Source organism: Eptatretus burgeri, chromosome 13 (genome assembly GCF_056783735.1).
Source record: "Eptatretus burgeri isolate ZD-2024b chromosome 13, Ebu_testis_v1, whole genome shotgun sequence".
Taxonomy (NCBI): Eukaryota; Metazoa; Chordata; class Myxini; order Myxiniformes; family Myxinidae; genus Eptatretus; species Eptatretus burgeri.
The window spans coordinates 66,702,424-66,718,928 of NC_140973.1; positions in this window are offsets into that span (position 1 = coordinate 66,702,424).

Genomic DNA, 16,505 nt, shown 5'->3' on the forward strand with positions numbered 1-16,505 from the left:
TGTGTGTGTGTGTGTGTGTGTGTGTGTGTGTGTGTGTGTGTGTGTGTGTGTGTGTGTGTGTGTGTGTGAGTGTGGGTGTGAGTGTGTGTGTGGGTGTGTGTGTGAGTGAGAGAGAGAGAGAGAGAGAGAGAGACAGAGCCAGAGTCAGAGACAGAGACAGAGACAGAGACAGAGACAGAGACAGAGACAGAGACAGAGACAGTGTCAGAGACAGAGTCAGAGTCAGAGGCAGAGACAGAGTCAGAGACAGAGACAGAGACAGAGAGAGAGAGAGAGAGAGAGAGAGAGAGAGAGAGAGAGAGAGAGAGAGAGAGAGAGAGAGAGAGAGAGAGAGAGAGAGAGAGAGAGAGAGAGAGACAGAGACAGAGAGAGAGAGAGAGAGAGAGAGACAGAGAGACAGAGACTTTTGTATGCTTTTATTATAAAAGTATCAAAACACTCCATAAAAACAAATCCAAACAATTTTACAGCAAAAATAAATTCAACAAAAGCAATACAAACAAGGGTGTCTGTTCATGTCAAAACCACCACAGAATTATACATATATATGCAAAAAGTAAGTGTAAGTACTTTACACTTTTACAAACAGATTCCATCACAAAAAGAAACTCAAAACCTCATCAGTGTACCACTGATCACCCACAATATCTAGGCTCGAAAGATAAGCCTGCTCCATTTTTACTCGTGCCGAAACCATACCTTAAAAGCACAAAAGCACATTTGCATTTTTCCCCTTCAATTTTGCTTTCCTGGTTTTACAAATTGCCAGTTTAGCAATGCCCAACAGGAAAGACAAAAAAGGAGAGGACTGGTTTACTTTTATAATTCTCCTCGATTCCATAAATAAAGACTGGAAAGGAAAAAACAAAATTAAATTTATAGAAAAGCTGTTGAAGGAAGAGAAAGAGGGGTACCAATCTCTTACATTCAATGAAAACGTGGGGAGCATTTTCAATCAAATCACAAAAAGGACAAGAAATTGGAACGGAAGAATTAAACTTATCGAGTAATGTCTGTGTGACCAGGGCTTGATGTGCTAGTCTCCAACTCAGGTATCCAGTTCGCCCAAGAGTTGGAGAACTATACATTTTGTTCCACACTGGAGTTAAAAAGCTCCTGCAGGTAAGGTCTCATTCCACCTACTTTTCAACAGTTTTGTAAAACCAGGTATACATGCTTCTGGACATATGTTGTAGATAGCCATTTTCCACATTACGTGAAACACACCAATTTCCTCTAAGTTTGAGGAGAACACACCCTCTTGTTTTTTTGAGGCAGTTTGAAGTTCAGGGAAATAGAGACGTGAGTCTACCACTTCATCCACCCCAGTCCACCCGATGTTTAGTCGATGAAAGGTTTGAATTACTGCTTTCAAGACATTTTCCACAATACGAGCAGAACGAACACCAGTTTTTAATAAAAGTGAACTTACAGGTAGCCAGGCATTCAAGGATGGCTGCAACAGGTCTCGCACTCTGTTTATTCCAACACTGGTGAAACAATGCATAAACGACCTGGAGGTTGAAATTCTAGAGAACAAAGGATTCCGAACTAATGGCTCATGTACAAACTTTTGGGCATCGTATGATACCTCTAAACGTTGCACTCCGAGGACTTGCCAAGCATTCAAAAGGCTCTGATGAAAAATGGGGAGCTGAGACATGTCAACGTGTTGCAGGTCGATGAGGAAAAGTTTACGGTCATTTTTCAGACCTTCAACTTTCTGCAACCAGGCGTTGGTGAGAGGTCGCCAAGGAACACACTCACTGTACAGTAGGCGCTTAATTGTGGAAATTCGAATGACATTATCCGACTTGGGATATGCATCAGATCTTGACCACCCGCATTTCAGGGTCTGCAGACAACGTCTGGGCCCAGCCAATGGTGAAACCCCAGAAAAAAAAATCAGTCAGAACCCTCTGAATGCCTGTGACCAAGTATCTCGGAGGTTCAAGTGGGATAACTATGCCAAATAAATGGAACCACCAGGTTATTTATGATTGACACCCGTGTCTTAAGCGAGAGAAGTTGGTACAATCTTTTCCACCTTGTCAGTTTCAATTTAATTTTTTCCAGGAAGTTCTCCCAATTTTTTTGTTCATACGCTTCAATTCCTAGAAATAAGCCTAAATATTTAAACCCCTCACTACTCCACTGTATTCCTCCTGGTAAAACAGGCAGGGACGAGGAAGGCAATCTGGGGCCCACCCAGAAAGCTACACTTTTTTCCAATTTACCCTTGCAGTAGAAGCAAGCTCAAACTGGGTAAAGCAATGAGAGACCTCAGAAACATCTTTTTGATTTGCAATAGCAACACAAATATCATCAGCATTTAAGCTGAAACAACGACTTTGGAGTTTTGTGAAAGAGAGACTCCTAACACTGAGTTCCGAAGTAAAACTAATAAAGGTTCAACGGATATATTGTAGAGCATGCCCGATAGCGCACAGCCCTGACGGATGCCTCGCTGAGAGGGGAAAGGGTAACAAAGACTATTATTAACCTTCAGCAGACAAGATGTATTTTTGTACAATAACTTAACATAAGAAATTAATTTTTCCCCAAACCCTGTTCTCCTTAATACATCAAACAAAAAAGAATGGTTAAAACTGTCAAAAGCTTTTTCTTGATCTAAAAGTAATAAACCAAAACCAGGAGATGTAGTTTGACCGAGACTGATCAAGTCTCTCACCAAAAAAATATTATCGTATATGGAACGTTCTGGAACACAGTACGATTGATCAGTGCCAATAAAGAAAGATATGACTTCCTTTAGACGGGTTGCAAGTGCTTTTGACAATATTTTATAGTCCGTGTTGAGGAGTGACACAGGCCGCAAATTTGCGGTCTCATGCAGGTTTCCTTTCTTCGGAAGGAGACACAAAACTGCCCTCAGGCAGCTCAATGGCAATTCACCTTGTTCAACACTCTCCTAAAAGACCTCAAGAAGAGTAGGGCCTGGAATGTCCCAGAAAGCCTTATAAAATTCAGCCGGAAGGCCGTCTCGTCCAGGGGCTTTCCCATCCTTGCTATCCTTGAGGGCAGCAGTAAGTTCTCAAAGAGAAATGCCAGGCTCAAGCAATTGTTGCTGGTCTTCAGACAGAGAAGGGAGCTGTTCAAGCATCGCATTCCTGGTCTTCTCATTCACAGCAATTTTTGCGAAGAGTTTAGAAAAATAGTCTTGTAGTTCATGCTTGATATCACTCTGGGAGGTCAACAAATCACCACCAGAAGAGCACAAAGCATGGATTTGTTGAGAGGTCTTGGCCATTTTTTCCAAATTGAAGAATCCTTTGTTTGGTGTGTCAAGTTGGATTTTTTCGTTCCGCAGTCGGACGAATGCACCGGCCGCCCGCTCTTTCACCATGTCAGCCAGAAGGGTCCTTTTCTCCGCCAACTGCTGGAAATTCACGCTAGACAATCCAGCTTTCTGCTCACAGATAAGTAGATCGTTTTTTAAAGCAGATATCACACCAAAAGCGTTGTATGTGCTGTAAGAGCAGTATTGTTGGCAAAAACATTTGATTTAGCACTTTGTGCAGTCCCACCATTGTCTTAAGTTCAAATATGAACCCTTTTGTGACTCGCATTTTCCCATACCATTTTAAAAGCTTCTATAAAATATGCACTTTGTAAAAGTTTCAAATTAAAAGTCCAATATGCACTTCCACAGACATGATGAGGAAAGCCACACACCATGACAATCATGTGATGATCGGAAAAACCAGACGGCCTTATATAAGAGGTCATAACAATGTTTACCATTTCATGATAAACATAAAATCTGTCCAGGCGAGCCATCGTCAAAACATTTCTTGATGCACAAACCCATGTATACTGACGGATATTACGGTTTTGTATCCGCCACACATCCACCAGTTTAAACTTTTTGACTAGCTGTGCCAAAGGCCTTGCACTGGGTGGATGAGGCTCACAAGTGTTCCGATGAAGTTGTAAGTTGAGGGTGCAGTTGTAGTCACCCCCCCAGACACACAACATGGTTACGTCAATGGTGCTTAAAAACTGTGCCAACTTGTACAGAAAGGCACCTCTTTCAGAGTTAGCACTAGGACAGTAAACATTTGTCATGCAAATCTTTAGGTTACTACTGACAAATTGCACAGACAGTAAGTAACCTTTGCAAATTTCCTTACAAGTTATCTCCGAAGGCTGGAGTCGAGGATGCAACACTATTGCCACACCAGCCTTGGACTCAACAAGCGCACTCGAGAAAAAAAGACAACCTTTAAAGATTTTACACCACTTATCCTCAAAAGACTGATTTGCATGCGTCTCCTGTAGCATTAGCACATCAACTTTTTCATTTTGGACGAGCTGAAATACCTGGAGGCGACGCACACAACTGCGGCCTCCATTGATGTTCAGGGATGCTACTTTTATCTCCATTCTGTTAGTTATTCTTGAAGCTCTTTACCAGCCCGAGTAACACATTTCCTTAACCTTTGGAATTGAGGATCTGACATGTTAACCTGATAAGGTTCACGAATCATACTCCTTGCAGTTTTAATGAAATCGTGTAAATTCGGGAAGTAATATTTGATTTTTAACATATCTTTTCCTGAATGTCTCATCCAGGAATTTAATCACATTTTCTTGAGACACTAAGGTTGTGTCGTTTCCCCCTTCATCCTCTTGAGAGCTTAAAGCACTAAAATGTGGGGTAGAAGAGGTTTCATCTGAATCAAGTGCTTCATCTATGGCCTCTCCTATTACTTGTGGAACACTTACTTTTGGCTCAATAGAAAGTTCTGCTCTGTTTACGGACCCCTCCGAATTAGCCTTGTCCATGTCCTTCCCCTCCACAACCCTTAAATCATCATCTGTGAGGGAGGGGTTGACATTTAACTCACAGGGATTTTCCCCTTTATCTATTTCTCCATCACTGTCAGACATAGCTGTTATCTCGTCTGAACAAGTTTGGCTAACAGGAAAAACACTTAAAACATCCTGAGACACTTCACTGTTCTCTGTGTCCCGCTCGGAGTCAGCCAGTGGAGCAAGCGAAGTTTCCACACCCGCACACAACTCCGGTACCACCAAGGGGTTTCCAATGTCAGACGTACCTTGGAGATCCACCGAGCCTGACACGATCTGGACCTTATTCTGCTCCTTTAGCATCAAAGGCATCAACATTTGACCGTTTTTGGCCTTTTTCCCGGTATCCATAACAGATACCTCCATATCGTCCAGACTGTCCTGTACAGTGGATGGTAAAGGAGAGGAAGCAACCACTTTCACTTCCTCGTTTGGTGGGGGTAGATTAATTACGTCACGATTACACACCCTCTCTCCAGCCGGTCCGGGTGGACGAGTCCAATTCGTTGAACACCTCAGCCTGTGGGGGGGGGGGGCTAGGCTCCTGACTCAACTTCTCCCCATTAGTTTGTGGTGAGGAAGCATCATTCCTCACCACACCTTCACTTTCTGGCGGTGTAACCGCATTGGGACAAACTCTTCACGTGCCCGTAAGCTCCACACCCAAAACACGTCATAACCTCTGAGGAGGCAAACATTTTATATTCAAACCCGTCGATTTTTACACTGAGTACAACATTCAGTGTTTTTCCATTTTCAGGTAGTATCATATAAACCACTTTTAAAGGACATGACGTGTTTAAATTTATCGCTAACATTACACATCGACACCATTGAGATTCTCGACAGAACCTTACCGAACTTGTTTAACTGGTTACACAAATCCTGGTTCCTTATAAATGGTGGGATATTATTGATGTTAACTTTAACTGTTGGGGCCTGTAAAGCGAACACAGAGAGGTAAGTGTTCGGTTCGATAAACAGGCCAAGCTCAACCACCGTGGCGACCACGTGTTCCTCCGACACAAACACCACACATTTCTTATTCATGCGAGAAGCAGCATGAATATTATGTAAACCGACGATGTTACCGATGGCGGAAAGCACATCGTGAAGTTCCACTCACTGGGAGGGAAGAAAAAAAACTGTTTTTACGAGTTAGTGACTCGAACATCTCGACACGGAAACATTCACCCGCCATTCTAACTCAAGAAAACAAGTGAGTAAACTTTACCGAGATAAATAAGGCGTTTTCACAAACACCAAGAAATCAACGATTAAAGTTGAGAATTAACAAAGAACATGATCGCAGTGAACAAGAAAAACCTCCCCCGGCGGCCATGACAGGCCTTCGGCCTACGATTTTCTCAACACGAGACCGTGGGCTCTCTCTTTCTTCTCCAGAGAGGAAGGAAAAAAAAACAGGAAAAGTCCACAAGTAGAAAACGAACACATGGGAAACGAAAAATGGGGAAAGTGGAAACATCAAACAGCACAGCAGAGGAGGGGTACCCACGACACGAAGCAATGAGCGGCCATGACAGTACACACAACGTACCAACAGCCAGCAGGGGGTGAGAGAGGGAGAGAGCGAGAGACAGAGAGACAGACAGAGACAGACAGAGAGACAGACAGAGAGACAGACAGAGAGACAGACAGAGAGACAGACACAGACAGACACAGACAGAGACAGACAGAGACAGACAGAGACAGACAGAGACAGACAGAGACAGACAGAGACAGACAGAGACAGACAGAGACAGACAGAGACAGACTTTTGACTTTTGTATCTTTTTATTATAAAAATAGAAAAGAAAAAGAAAGCCCCCAAATGGGAGTTACATTTTCATTTCAGAGAAAGAAGGAAAACCAAGAAACAATTTCTGAAGAAAGGAAAGGATGAATCGGGTGGATTAGAAACAAAACATTTCACAAAAGGATAAACATTCCTCTCGGACTTTGCAAATAACCTCTTTTATACACCATTTTAATTCGAACTGCGGTAATCTTCCCATTACTGAAAAGAAAGCAAAATCCAATTTAACTCGACTTATTACAAGGTTTTGGAACAAAACAAAGCATCTTCATCATTTACTCCAACACCGTCAAGTTTTCTTTTCCTTGACTTATATACTGCCATCTTTGCCTGAGCAAGCAGGAAATTGGCTAACACAGTATTAGAATTTTTGTGTGGGATATCCAATCCGTAGATGAACACACAAGTGTTAAAAATCAAACCAAACCTCACAAAACAATTCCGAAGTAAAATAAATAAAGGTGCCAACCGTTGGCATTCAACATAGATGTGAAAAAGATTTTCAGATTTCTTACAAAAAAGGACATTCATCTACAAGCAGATTTGAAAAATGGTGTAGCAGGTGATTAGAAGGAAGGATCCAGTGTACTAGTCTCCATTGGAGGTCACCATGTCGTGGTGGTACAGGAGGGTGATAAAAACCTTTCCAGTTAGGAAAATAAGGGGGAGAACAAGGTAAGAGGTCTCTCCATCAAACCTTCTGCTGTGTTATTTGCCGTTGCGAAAGAAATTTTACACAACCCAAATAAAGGTCTTTTTTTGGGGAAGGCCATTGAAGCCTACATTAAAAGGGGGACAAGGAAGAGGGCTGGCAAGAGAAAAAGCACATACGAGTTCAGGAAAGGTCGAGAGAGAAGGTATTCGATGTGCATTTTGTTCATTGCTTTGGTGGTCTTGCTCCCAAGCAGGTGCGAGCTGTGTGTATGTCCAAAGTACACTACATAATATGCGTGCCACAATTCGAGAGGATCGCACACCGACCAGGCTTGCCAATTCATCAGCTCCGATCCAGCTGCCGTTTGGGCTGAGAAGATCTGCGACAGATTTAACACCCTTGTCGGTAAAGCGTTGAATAAAACACCTATCAGCAGGCCTATCATGGAAAAAGGAGTTGTGGAACAAAGGTTCTTCCAGAAACATCTGTTTCGTGTAAGAATGTGTAGCTCTTGTTATTGTCAGAGCTTGCCATGCATTTAGCATGCTCTGATAGAAACCAGAGAGGGGGGTGTGTTGATTTTGGAAAGGTCCATCAGGAAAAGAGAGTGATCATGGCCTCGCCTCCCAGCCTGTTGCAAAAGGTGACGAGCGACGTTGACCCATGGTGGAGAGGGTCGCATGTAGAGCATGCGAAGAGCAACCGAGAGTCGAAAGGCCATTAGCCGGCTCTTTATGTCGACCAGGCCTTGTCCTCCATCGGTCAGTGGTAAACTGAGGACCCCAGGTCACAGCCAGTGTTTTCCGTCCCAGAAAAAAGGACACGAAGCACTTCTGGAGCTGCTGAAGCAACACTGCTGGAGGATGCAGCACGAAGAACCTGTGCCATAAGGTAGAGGCCACCAGTGTGTTGATGACCAAGACCCTTCCACAATATGACAGTTGTGTGAGCAGACCTTTCCATTTTTGCAGTTTACCCTCAACAAAATCAAGCAGACCAGCCCAATTTTTTGCTACTGTGGTATTATTACCTAAGAACACTCCAAGGTATTTCACACCATCATTGGCCCATGACAGTGGAGCAGGAAGTCTTGGCGCCAATTAGCACAACGAACCGAGCCAAAGGGCGCTCATTTTGTTCCAATTAACTTTGGCTGAGGAAGCCTTTTCAAATAAGGACAAACAATAACGAACGATGTTAACGTCATTGATATCTTGTACGAATACACATACGTCATCGGCATATGCCAGTACCTTTATGGGCCGTGCAAGCTGGGACAAACTAACCCCTGTTAGTCTACAGCGCAAAGAAACCAGTAGGGGTTCGATGGAGAGAGCATAAAGCAACCCAGAAAGAGGGAAACCTTGTCTAATTCCCTTGTTAAGAGACAAAGGTGCAACAAGTTCATTGTTTATCTTAAGGACACTATAAATATTATTGTATGGTATTTTAATATAAGAGATGAAGGTTGAACCAAGTCCAAACTGCTCAAGTACTTCGAAAAGGCACCGATGGTCAACACGGTCAAAGGCTTTCTCCTGATCAAGGAGAAGAAGTCCTAAATCTTTAGGGTTTTCCTTGCACAGTTCAATGATGTCTCTCACAAGGGAGATGTCGTCATAAATGGAACGTTTTTGGGCACAGTAACATTGGTCTTCTTTCAACAACGAGGATAAATAAGGAGTAAGTCACGATGCCAGGGCTTTCGAAAACATCTTATAGTCCGTACATAACAGGGAGATAGGATGCCAATTTTCAATACTCAGCATGTCTCCCTTTTTTGGGATGAGGGTAAGAAGAGCTCGTCGGCAACTCCGAGGTAGCTCTCCAAGCTGGCAGCTTACGTTCAAGGTGTTAATGAGTTCTGGACCCAATAAGTGCCAAAACTTCTTGTAAAATTTGGTTGTAAGTCCATCCAATCCAGGTGCTTTCCCAATGGGAAGGCCCTGCAGGGCAGTGCCAAGTTCATCCAAAGTAATGGGTCTTTCCAGTTGGGAACGCCCATCTTCACACAACACTGGCAGGCCTACGGAGATAGAGGCGACACTGACAGGATTTATTTGTGCCATTGAATATATTTTCGAAAAGTATTCCTTCACGAAAAGTTTGATTTCTGATTGTGTAAAGGTAATGGATGAATCTGCTAATCACAGCTGAGAAAGCTGTTTACTGGGAAGACGTTTCTCTAAGGAAAAGAAGTACTTGGTTGGTACGTCTGCCTCATTCAGGTGTCGCACCCTCATCCGAACTAAGGCACCACGTGCATTCCTCTCGGTTATTTCCTTTAATAAGGACTGTTTCTCAGTGAAGGTTTTTTGTATGTTACTATTATTTTGTCCGATGACCTGCTGGAGTTGTAAAATCTCTAACTGTAATATTTTCTTAACTTCATGGTAAGCACTTGTTGAGAAAAACTGATACTGTTGACAGAAACCTTTAATTTGGGTTTTTACTAAATCCCACCATATCAGCAGGTTAACGGAACAGCTTAGCTTCTGTTCTAGTAGAGCCGTCCAGAAGGATTCAAACGCTTGAATGAAGTTGAGGTTTTCTAGTAAACTGTTATTGAATTTCCAGTGAGAGCTCGCTGGACATGGCTTAGAGAGTTGAATAAAGACTCGAGCGAGGGAATGGTCGGAGAAACCAGAAGGCACGATATCGGATTTATAAACTCCATGTAATAAATGAGAATTTACATCGATGCGATCAAGCCTCGCAAGTGAGATGTGGTTGTTTAAACAACGACACCATGTGTAAGACCGATCAGAAGGGTACTGCATGCGCCAAATATCATGAAGATTATATTTCGCAATGATGTTTGCAAAAGGTTTTGCGGTACATGGTTGGGGTTCCGGCCCGTTCCGGTCAAATGAAGCATTAACAGTACAGTTAAAATCACCACCAATAATTAGACAAGTCTGCAAATCCAGTGTTTGCAGGAACTTTCTCAGTTCGGCGAAAAAGGAGATCTGCTGGTCATTTTTGCTTGGAGCGTACACATTGAGAATTGTGAACTCAACCTGATTGATGGAGAAGGTCACGGAGGCAAGGTGTCCATCAATAATACTCATAAATTTAAGGCAGGACGGATGGAAATGTTTCCCTAAGACAAACATGATGCCTGCCTTCGACGTGGAGTTGTTACTGAAGAAACATTCCTTGTCCATAAATAGTCGCCACTGAGCCTGAACAGATCGGACAGCATGGGTCTCTTGTAAAAAAGCTATGTCAAGACCGTTGACCTCCACTAGCTGTTTAATTTGGATCTTGCGGAGCGGACTCCCACCATCATTAACATATATTGTTCCAATCTTGAAACTGGCCATGAGGAAAATAATTGCTTCTAAGAATAAGATCAGAAGTAGGATCATTGATTAGAATCTCTTTTTGCCTTGGCAATCAGTTTTTTTTTTCACTGTCAGGTCAGGTTAGATCTGTGACCTGCTACAGGTACCATGTAAACCTGTACTAACCTGTACTAACCTGTTCCATGGTCGGGTTGTCGGGTCGGGTTCATGGTTTCAGCGTACACAAGCTCATCGCTGGACTTGGTCTCCCCCACCAGGTTTTCTGGTGAGGAGGGTGTTTGGATATGGACACCCAGCAGGATTAAAAACAAAACCTGCCAAAGGGCGGAGGAGCTCCTTGTGAGCCAACGGCCATCCATATCTAGTGCTCAACTATGTCTGCAGACATCCTCCTGCAGTTGGGTTACTTTTTTATTAGGAGGTTGGTGGCAGGATTTGCACTCCGGCCACCGTAAAACCCTTCATTCCGCAAAACACAAAAACACAGAAAAATCTGAAAACCCACTCCGGGGAGTACCTCCTGTGCAGCTTCCCTTCGCAGGGTAGCTCACCGGATAACGGGATTGGGGTAAAGCCTTCGGGACCCCCAATCTTTGATGATAGGAGGGAAACCACGGGGTAACCTCCCTGGGTCAGATTGCAGGAGAGTGTGTTGGAGTGGTGCTGAGGTGTCGTCCACCAGACGGCGGTCTCCTTGGGTTAACCTGAGGCGGTCCCTTCGGGTGGGTGCCTGGAATGTCCTATCCCTAAGAGATGATGATCACCTGTCTCTGTTATCATCTGAGCTCAGGTGTTTGGACATTGGGATTGCAGGCGTTTGGACATTGGGACATCTCTCTGAGGTTCGGAGACCGGATTGCGGAGAGATAATGGTGGGTGGTTACATCTACTATTGGTCTGGTCACTCTGATGGTTACCATACCCAATGAGTTGCTGTAGCTGTGTCCAATAAGCTGACCCCAATGATAATTGAGGTAACATCGGTCAACGAGCGTATTATGAGATTAAGGATTCGTCACTCCTTAGGTGTCATTTCCCTGGTCTCTGTTTACGCTCCGACTGAGGCGAGTGATCTCACCGTGAAGGATGCATTCTACGCCACGCTCAAGTCTGTGGTTGATCAGTGCCCCAGGCGAGATACTCTTCTCGTCTTGGGGGATTTCAATGCATCAACTCTAAATGATAGGGATGGTTGAGATGCGTGTTCATCCCCATGGGTCAGGAACTATGAACAAGAATAGCAATAAGTTCCTTGACTTTGCAAGAAGTCATGGACTTAGGGTGGCCGGTTCATGGTTTCAGCGCCCACAAGCTCATTGCTGGACTTGGTATTCCAACGCTGGCGGTGCGGCAAAGGAGATTGACCATGTCCTCATTGACGGTCGTTGGAGGATGATCCAGAACTGCAGGGTCTACCGGAGTGCTCAGTTCCTCAATACTGACCACAGGCTTGTTGTAGCAACTCTAAAGCTGCACCTTAAATCCTGGAGAATGGTACCATCCCAGCCTAGGCTGGATGTTGGCAAGCTCAGGGATGAGAGAGTAGCTGAGGAGTTTGCAAACAGGCTAAGTGGACACTTGGGGGGGTCTGGGTGCTTTGGGGGGGGGTCCTGAAGAGTTGTGGAGTGCCTTCAAGACCACCGTCCTTGATGTTGCCGGTGGATGTCTTGGAACTCACCGCAGGGCAAGGAAGAATTTTCTCTCCAAAGGGACACTGGATACCATTGAACAGAGTCGCAGGGCCAGGCTGAATGGCAGAGCTGAGTTGTTCAGGGAGCTGAGGCGTAAAACTGTACGTGCACTGAGGGTGGACAAGGAGGCCGATGTGCGAGGAATCTGTGAGGGGGTCGAGCATCACCTGTGGACAGGTGATTCTCGTCCCGCTTCCAGGGGAATTAGCGCATTGCGTTCATCCAAGCCCATCCCTCGGAGCACTGCAGTTAGAGCAAAGAGTGGTAGGCTCTTGACAGAGGAGTCTGAAGTGAAGGCCCGCTGGGCCGGTTAATTTGAGCGGTTGTACTAGGCTGATCCCCCAGCTGTCGAGTTGGACGTCAAGGGTGTTACAATCCCTGTTGCTGACCCTCGAATCAACTGTGGTCCACCTACGCTTGTGGAAACATGGGCTGCGGTCAACCGGTTGAAACGGTGCAAAGCTCCAGGGATCTGTGGCATCCATGCTGAACTTCTCAAGGCTGGTGGAAATGCTGCACTCGTGTCATTGCATGCAGTTTTGTGCTCTGCCTGGAACACAGGCATCATCCCAACTGACTGGAAGAGGGGCCTTGTTGTTCCTCTCTGGAAAGGGAAGGGTGATCGCCAAGACTGCAACAACGACCGAGGGGTGACGCTGCTCTCAGTGCAGGGCAAGGTCTTTGCTCGGATAATTCTTGATAGGGTTCGCCACTATGTGCTTGAGCACCAGCGAATGGGAATGGGAGCACTTGGGAATGTCAAGATCTCGGACATTGATTTTGCAGATGATGCAGTCATCTTTGCGGAGACTTTAGATATCCTTTTGGGGGCCCTCGAGGTGCTAAATGATGAGTCGGAGCTGCTGGGATTTCGGATTTCTTGGGTCAAAATTAAGATCCAGGCTTTCGGTGACATCTTGGATGCTGCTGTCCTGTCTGCGTCTGTTTGTGGTGAGGATGTTGAGGTCATGGAGAGATTTACTTCCCTTGGCAGTGATATTCATGTCTCTGCTGGCTGTGAGTCAGAGGTCAATAGACGTCTGGGTCGGGCCTGGGGAGTCATGGATTCACTGGATCATGAATCCACCGGATTCACTGGATGCGAGACTTGGACTCTGACCAAGGATCTGAGACGGAGGCTTAATTCTTTTGGTACCAGGTCTCTTTGGAGAATCCTTGGCTATCGCTGATCAGATTTTATGTCCAACGAGCGGTTGCTGAGAGAGACTCGGATGAGATTTGTTACCTGCATAGTCCGTGAGCGTCAGTTGCGGCTGTATGGACATGTGGCTCGTTTTCCTGACGCTGATCCTGCTCACCAGATTCTCTCAGCGAGGGAGTCTTGTGAGTGGAGGAGGCCAGTGGGCCGACCACGTGCCTCGTGGTTGCAGCAGGTTGACCATCATCTCAAGGAGATGGGGATGGGCCTGGCATCTGCCTGGGGGATGGCCAGACGGAGGCCCCTGGAGTACCGGCTGAAAGTGGATGCAGCGACGCGCTGTTCTGGCACATGCTCCCATACCTGACCTGAATCAGTTTTTTAAGCGGTGACAGTGTGCCTGGTGGAAACCGAATAAGTCAGGCTTACGTATGATAGCCTGAGCACACTCAAGGAAGGACGGTAGATCTGGAAAGTATTCCGTCAGGTTTATATCGCGTTTCCTGAATGTATTTTGTAAGAAGAGTCTTATTTGTTCAGGGGGGTAGGACCTTGACTGGCCAGCTTCTCCACCGTTTCCACCTGACTGTTCCTGTTTGCTTCCTCCAGGTTAGATTCGTCAGAGTCGGTTTTTGTTTCCGAGTCACACAAGCTTGCACTGTCCTGCATATTGATACTGTCGTCAGTATTGATACACGGATCTGTCCTGGTTACCACGTCTATGTGCTCTTCCATTGTGGGAACATCTCCTGGTGAAGTAACGGAAATAATTGGGGTAGTTGATGAAACAGAAACACCATCAGCGGATGTCGCGATATCGTTTCCCTCGAACGTAACGGTGTTATCGACCTCCAACGGCGTGGAGGTATACAGTACTTTGGGGGTCTCTCGCAAAACATACATTTTAACATTTCCTGCGTTTCCAGCTTCACCACATGATGGACTGGGAGCAGTAACAGGGTTAACATTTGTTTCACTATTTCCCACTGACAATGATTCAGGGTTAACATTTACCGCAGGTTCATCACTAGTGGTTTGTATATCACAGTCAATGGACTTTCCAATAGGACAGGCCCGTCGCTAGGGGGGGGGGCATTTGGGTGCAATGCCCCCCCCACTTGTACGCCACCCATTTATGCCCTGTTGCACCCTGTGAACAACTTGGTGTTTAAGGATGAGCACCCACTGTGAACTTGCTGTTTTAGAGTTCACCTGTGTGAACTAAAACCCTTATTCCAGATGTTCAACATGGTGAATAATAAGGCCTTCTTGGATAAACTGTTCTTTAATAATATCCTTCTTTGAAAAACAGTCAAGAGATAAGTGTGCGCTTCCCAGCGCATCTCCAAAAGCAATTGGCAAGACAATACAGTCCAAGACGACAAGATAAAAGATAATAACGCAAGCACCAACACCAGCAGCCAAGGCCTCGTGTCGAATGTCGATGTTGTGGGTGGTTATATATATCGTGGATCATTTAGTTTTTAGGAATAGCCAATCAGCGTATTCGATATGGAGACCCTATTGAGCAGGTTACCTGATTGGTTGTAAGTTAGGTATAAATGTAATATAGTCATAATATTATAATATGATTAAGGAAAAGACATAAATTTACATCATGAAAGATGAAGTGCACATGCACCACGTGACCTTCACAACCCGTCAACCCTCCATCTTACAAAAGTAATTTTATAATAAAAATTAAAAATATGTGTTTGCAATCGTGCTTACATTTGAAATTATGCAGATAAAACCTGTTTTTGATGGATGGATCATTTAATAAATAAAACCGTCAAATCTCGCGAGTCGCGAGATTAGTGACGCGAGTCACGAAGGACGAATCACAGAGCACGAGCTCGCAGCAGGAGAAAAAGACGTGGATGATGGATATACGAAAATGGCTCAGAAAAGGAAAAAATGCAAGCAACGAAAATGAAGAAGATGATGAAAGACATGTTGTGGGAGGAGTTGGAGGAGGAGGAGGAAAAGATGATCATATCGATGAAATACCGACAGAAGCTGGCCAACCTTGCCAAGCCAGCAACGTCAGCCCTGCGGCTGTAGCCCCAGCGCAGGCAGCCAAGTTGCCAAGCTCGGCGGCGGCCTCGGGGTCGGGTGAGACTGTCAAGCTGCTTCCCGATGATCTTGGAAGTGAGAGACCGAATCGAGTTGTTCTACAGCGGTACCCTGGCCATCTGTTGCAGAACAAGAGTCGCTCGTTTGTGTCCTCGTGGTACCAGACTAATGAATGGCTGGAATACAGTGTGCAGACAGATGCAGAATTCTGCTATCCATGTAGGAAGTTTAACACCGCACGTGGCCCAGTGGACTCTAGTTTCACAGTGCGAGGCTACCGGAATTGGAAACATGCTGTTGAGAAAGGCAGGGGGTTTCACAAACACGCAACTTCAAAGGAACAATTAACTTGTGTTTTGAGGTGGAAGGAGAATGAGAGGCGCATCGATTGTGGTAAGATTTCCACACTCCTCAATGCTGACCAGCTAAAGAGAAACCGGTACTATGTGTCTGCTCTTATAGATGTTGTGGGATTTCTCGCCGAAAATCAGATACCTTTTAGAGGGAGCCTTGATCATTTAAGATATGTTAAGACTCATTAAGTGTTAAGATATGTTAAGTTAAGATCATTTAAGACTCAAAAAAAGACACCGAGCTCGCCGAAATAATAAAGCATATCCCACGAAATGCAAGCTATACTAGTCCGGAAATGCAGAATGAACTGATCTGCACATCGAGTAATGTTGTGACTGATGCCATCGTGGAAGAAGTAGGCACATCGTGGTTTACCATCAAGGTGGATGGGACGAGGGACCCCACTGAATGTGAGAACATATCAATCATCATTTGCTTTGTATCGGCATCAAATGAAGCAACAGAGCGTCTACTCACAATAGCTACAGCCGACGCTGGAGATGCAAAAACATTGACAGACCGAATAATTGCAGAGCTGACAAAAACAGGACTTGACACGTCAAAAATATTAAGTCAGGTGTACGACGGGGCTTCGGTAATGGTTGGGAAG